Below are 6,491 nucleotides of genomic sequence, written 5' to 3'. Positions count from 1 at the left end.
GTGGCTTTTGGTGTTGAGTTCTAACTTTATCCCCTTGTGGTCAGAGAGAATGCAAGGTATAACTTCAATGTTTCTGAATTTAGACAAGTTTGCTTTGTGGCCTAAAATGTGGTCTATTTTAGAAAACGTTCCATGTGCTGCTGAGAAAAATGTGTATTCTGATGCTGCTGGGTGAAATGTTCGGTAAATGTCTGTTAAGTCTAGTTGATCTATGCAGCTGTTTAGATCTGCGGTTTCTCTGTTGAGTTTTTGCCGAGTTGATCTATCTAGTGGGGAGAGTGGTGTGTTAAAATCCCCAACAATTAATGTCTTTGGATCTATATGGGATTTGAGGGAAAGTAGTGTTTCTTTGATAAATTTGGGTGCTCCATTGTTTGGCGAATAGATATTTAGAATTGTAATATCCTCCTGAAGGAGAGATCCTTTAATTAGTATGTAGCGACCTTCTTTATCTCTTCTCACGAATTTTAATTTGAAGTCTATTTTATCTGATATTAGGATTGCAACTCCCACCTGTTTATGGGGGCCGTTTGCTTGGTAGATTTTGTTCCAGCCTTTAACATTGAAAATGTGTTTGTTTTTACGGGCAAGATGTGACTCCTGCAGGCAGCAGATAGAAGGGTCTTGTTTTTTAATCCAACTAGACAGTCTATGTCGCTTAATTGGAGAGTTCAGTCCATTAACATTAAGAGATAGGACTGAGAGGTATTTGGGAGTTCCTGCCATGTTATCTACTTTCTTGGGGGCTGCAAGAACTGAGTTCTTCCTATGGTTCTTGGATTCTCAGTTTGGGTGCAGTTTCTTGGCCTTTATTGCGGTCTTGTTGGTTTTCTATGTGTAGGACATCTTTAAGAATCTTTTGTAGGGCTGGTTTGGTGGAGATGTATTGTTTCAATTTTTCTTTGCTATGGAAGGTTTTTATTTGGCCTTCAGTTATGAAGGAGAGTTTAGCTGGGTACAGTATTCTTGGTTGATAGTTGTTTGTTTTTAGGGCATGGCATACATCATTCCAGGCTCTTCTTGCTTTGATTGTCTCTGCTGAGAAATCTGAGGTGATTCTAATTGGTTTCCCTTTATAAGTGATTACCCTTTTCTCTCTGACAGCTTTAAGGATCTTTTCCTTGTTCTGAGTTGATCCTGTGTGGATTATAATGTGACGGTGGGATGTCCTATTCTGGTCTGGTCTATTTGGGGTTCTAAAGGCTTCTTGTATCTGGACAGGCCTATCTTTTTGCATGTTTGGGAAGTTCTCTGCTAGGATCCTGTTAAACAGATTTCCTAGACCATTAACTTCTGTTTCTAGGTGCTCCTCTACACCCATTATCCTTAGATTAGGCCTTCTGATGGTGTCTTCCAGGTGTTGGATAGATCTATCATATTTCTTGGACTTGTCTTGGATGGTTGTATGTTCTTTCTCTATAATATCTAGGCTGTCTTCAATCCCTGAGATTCGATCTTCTGCATGGTCTAACCTGCTGTCAAGACTCTCTACTTTGTTTTTTATCTCTTTTCCTTCTAGTTGGTCAGCTTTGATGGCTTCAAGTTCTTTGTTGAAGCTCTGTTTTAGGTCTTGTATGAATTTCTTTACTTCCTTAATTTGGTGTTCAGTGTTTGTCCTCAAATCACTTAGTTGATTGGTTTTGGTTTCTTTGGGCTCCCATTCCTTCTGTTGGGTTCCATTCAGCATTCCCTTTGTGGTCTCCCTGACTTCCTTCAGCTCTTTGTTAATGGATTCCATGAATGCCTTTAGTGATTTTTGTGTGTTCTCTACCTGGTCTCTCAATTCCTGTATTACTCTTTGATTAGCTTCCTCCCGTTCGTGGGATTCCTGCAGATCTCTTTGAGTGTTCTCAGCCTGCTCACGCCATTCCTCTCTTTCTCTTTGAGTATTCTCAAGTTGTTCACGCAAATCCTGTATCAGTTTTTGAGTAGCATCCTCACGCTTATGATATTCCTGTATAAACTTCTGGGATGCCTCCTCTCTCTCCCTATCACGCTCATACAGAGTTCTTTGTACGTTGTCAAACTTTTCATTTATCATGTTTGCCAGCAGTGTTTGTAGAGCTGTTTGGGAACTCTCCTCTGGATTATTCATTATCTGTTCTAACCCCTGATTATCAGGATTGGGAATTGAGATACCCGAATTTGCCATTTTTCTTGTGTTTTTCCGGCTTACTCTGCCCATTTGAGATGAAGATAGCACCAGTTTTGTGCTAGAACACTATCTTAAGGCAACCATCAACGAAAGTTTGCATTTGTACAGTCAATAGTCTACAGATACAATCTAGTTCAACAGATACATCTATTCGACATCGAACAACTTTATGTTAAAGGACTTCGAACCGCAGAGAAGAATTTGGAAAACCAGAAATTATTAGGGTTAGGGAGAGATGTGGGTAAAAAATAGGAATAGATTGGTGTGGGGAGGCACAGGGAGAGTTAACTATGTCCTAATCACAATGCAGGAAATAGGTTGGGTAGGATGTAAGTAGAGAGAGAGAGAAAAAGAAGAAAGGGAAAGGGGAATGAAAAGAGACCAGAAAATAAAATAGAAACGTAAAAATTAATGTTATTTTAGAGATTAAAAGACCATCTATTTATAGAGGAATATGAATATGTTGAGAGAAAGGGAGGGACATAGAGGAGATGAGAAAAACTTAAAAAAAAATGCTTAAAATATTATATAGGTATAAAGAGGTAGTACTGCTATTAATGAATTTAAGTCTCAGAGGTTTTGAATTGAGTAATAAGTTTGTGGATTAAGTGTGTACACAATGGGGGATAGGGTCTACTGGTTAACTACGGGTTTATCTGAGGATGTGCAGGACAAGAGTTAAGTCACATAAAGATGAACAAAGAGGAAAAGATGGAAAGGATAGGAAAGTGAGAAGAAAAGATCAGAAGTTCAGTAGAGCTAGAAAAAAAAACAAAAAGATAATTAAGAATGAAAGAAAAAGAGAAAGAAGACAAGAAAAGAAAAGAAAACACACATTCACGTATTCCTAAAATAAAAATTATAAGAGGAGAAAAAAAAAAAGTTAATGGAAAACAATTATTTTTTCAGAAGAGGCAAAAATTAAAGATTAATAAAAGTTTTAGAAAAGCAAAAAAAATTTTTATATATATATAAGGTAACAAAAAAATGAAAAAAAACAAAACAAGAAAAAGAAAAAAAAGAAGAAGAAGAAAAAAAAAGTTCTTTGATTTTTTTTTTTTTTTTTCTTTGGGAGGGGTGGGAAGAGTCCTGTATCTCCCTTTTGTCTGTAATCAGAGTCTGGTTGGAGTCTCTGGTCAGCTTGAGGTCCTGTGGCTTGATTGGTTTCTTAAGTCAGTTTGTTGGAACAGGCAGAAAAATGCTCTGCTTTACCCAAGATTTTGAGATCCCCCTCCCAGGTTAGTTTACTGGGAGGGTGATCTGCTTTGAGAATCACAAAAGAGGGGGATGCAGTGATGAGGCTAGGTTCTGGGTAGAGTTGAGGCCTTTCAACGAACAGTAGCTTTTCCCTGGGGCTATTTTGTGAAAAAAAAACTCACAGCACCCAGCCTGGAGCCATTCTCAGGGTTTCTGTTTTTCAATTGATTGTGGTGGCTGCTAGAGGGCGGGGCAGCCTCTGGCTCTGGTTACCCGGTGAGGAAAGCCACTCCAATGGCTGGCGCCTGAGCTGGGTGACTTTTCCCTGGATGGAACTGAGTCTGTGAGGTCACTTCACCGTTAAGTTCTTGTGACCTGCTAAATGACTCGTTTTATTCCAAGGCCTGAGCTGGAGCTAGCCGCTCCTCCGAGCTTTGTCGGTATCCAAGATGGAGATCACCGGTGCTGGGGGGGGAGGGGTGGCCTTCCCTCCTCTGCTCCCAGAGAAGGAGTGAGGAAGTGGGGCTTCTACTCACGCGGAGTCTTGGATCCCGGGTCGTCTCTGGTCTGCAAAGTGCAGGATGAAGTTGTCCGCTCCTTGTCGGTTCTTGCTGGTGTTGAATAGAATCCGCTCGTCCGCTGCGTCTGGCGTCTTCGTCCCGGACTGCGTCTCAGGTATGCCTCCGCGGCGGTGGTCGCCGCTGCGACCCTGCCGCCGCAGCGGCAGCTGCTCAGATGTGTCTGCTTGGCTTCCCCTCTCTTGACTAACTCTCTGTCCTGTGATGGCACACTTGGTGTGATTCTCTGGCTTGGGACTGTTCACTGGAACTCTGAAACTGTTTTCTATGCAAGAGCTTGTTCAGATTCCAGCTTCTCCTCCGCCATCTTCCCGGAACTCTCATAGAGGTTTTACTTGCAACATAGGCCCCAAATCTAGCTAGACATTCTCAAAGTTCCAACTAAACTCCAGATCAAACTTAATCCCCCCAAGTCATATGCTAATGATATTTGGAAGTGAGACCTTTGGGGATGCAATTAGGATTACTTGAGGTCATGAGAGTGTGGCCCCTAAAAAAGCATTTGTGGCTTTATAAGAAGAAAGTGATGTATCCCCATAATCCCAGCACTTGGGGAGCTGAAGCTGAGGAGGAAGATTGAGAGTTAAGGTTAGAACTGGGAATGTCTCTAGTGCTAGAAGGCCTGCTTAGCAAACACAGTATTCTGAGACCCCTAAATTCACACCCTAGAACTCCTTACTTCTGAGATCCAGTTCAGGCCTAGTTTGGGCTATATAATGGGAATTTCCAAATAACAAAAAGACCAAAAAATAAAGAAAGGAAGAAAAGAAAGAAAGAAAGAAAGAAAGAAAGAAAGAAAGAAAGAAAGAAAGAGAATGAGAGAAAGAGAGAGAGAGATACAAATCAGCACACCTGCTGGGTCCTAATACATTATGCCCTGTGTGGCCTTTCAGACTCTGCAGAGGTTCTCTGCCAGCGAAAAGGGCCTTACCACGTACAACTCTTTAGTTTCTGGAATTGTGAAATTAATAAACTCTTATTCATTATAAATTATCCAGACTATGACAGCAACAACAAGCAAGCTAAGTCAGCTACAGTGTTACTTTTCTGAGGTACTTCTGCAGGAAAACCTACCTGGAGAAGCCGTTATACCTGATAGACCTTGGGCAAACCCCTCAACCTTGCTACACTTCCTCTGGACACTGGTTTCTACATGATTCTATGGAAGATTCCATGAGGCACATTTTCCATCATGCCTGAGCCCATAAAGGGCTTGAAAATCCATACATTATTTGTGTGTGACAGTAATAGAGCTTGAACTCAGGGTTTCATGTGCTAGCTTTTTTTTTCTTTTTTTTTTTTTGCTCAAGGTTGGTGCTCCAGCCGAGCGCTGGTGGCTCATACCTGTAATCCTAGCTACTCAGGAGGCTGAGATCTGAGGATCACAGTTCAAAGCCAGCCCAGGCAAGAAAATCCGAGAGACTCTTATCTCCAGTAAACCACTAGAAAACCAGAAGTGGTGCTGTGGCTCAAGTGGTAGAGCACTCACCTTGAGCTGAAGAGTGCAGGGACAGCACCCAAGCCCAGAGTTCAAGCCCCACGACCAACAAAAAAAGGTTGGTGCTCTGCCACTTGAGCTATACAGTACCTCCACTTGCAACTTTTCTCTGATTAAGTCTTAGGGGTTTTTCTGACTGGGCTGGCTTTAGGCTGGCTTTGAATGGGGTTCTTCAAATCTCAGTCTACTGAATAGCCAAGATTATAGGCATAAGCCACTGGTGCCTTGTGAAAATCCCCAACCTGTATGTCTTTGTGTGTGTGTGTGTATGTGTGTGTGTGTGTGTGTGTGTGTGCTGATCTGGAGGCCTGAACTCAGTGCCTGAGCACTGTTCCTGAGCTTTTGTGCCCAAGGCTAGCACTCTACCATTTGAGCCACCCCTCCACTTCTCATAGATTTTCATAGATTTTCCTACATGCATTGAACTGTGATGCTCAGATCTCAGCCTCCTGAGTAGTTAGGAAATTTTGACTCTGAACAATTTTCCTATTTACACTTTATGCCAAAAAGTCACATGGAACATATCACTTAAGATGACAAGTTTTGCTGTCCAATAAACTTATCTCCCACCTAATGTGGAAATGAAAGCCTGTCCCTTAACTTGGCATCCCTATTCATTAAATCATAATGGCAATTCATTTTGTCAGATCCTAAGAATAAAAAGATCATGCAAAAATATTTGTCACATAAGAAGTTGAAAAAAAAAAGTTGATTATCTGAAGTGTTATACTCCAAAGTCCTATTTTATTTCATTCCCTCTGAAATGATTTCTCTTATTTATTGGGATTGTGAATGTTCAAGTCTGCCAAATGAAAGAAAGTCAAATTCATAATTATTTGGTGCATTTAGGACTATTGCTTTTCAAAAATGTATGTGTGTGTGTGTGTGTGTGTGTGTGTCTGAACAGAAAAACAAGCTTTTTTCCCTTTCTATTCACACACACAATGCAACAGTTTTGTGATAAAGTGTGGGAGTTTCTTCTGTACTGAGCAGTTCTCTAGCAGATACCAACTGAGTAGTCCAGAGATTCAGTTCTGATGCTATTTACCTTGGAGATAAATCT

The sequence above is a fragment of the Dipodomys spectabilis genome, unplaced genomic scaffold, assembly GCF_019054845.1.
Source record: "Dipodomys spectabilis isolate Male_0828 unplaced genomic scaffold, ASM1905484v1 ptg000096l, whole genome shotgun sequence".
Lineage (NCBI taxonomy): Eukaryota > Metazoa > Chordata > Mammalia > Rodentia > Heteromyidae > Dipodomys > Dipodomys spectabilis.
Note: the sequence above shows the minus strand (reverse complement) of the source record.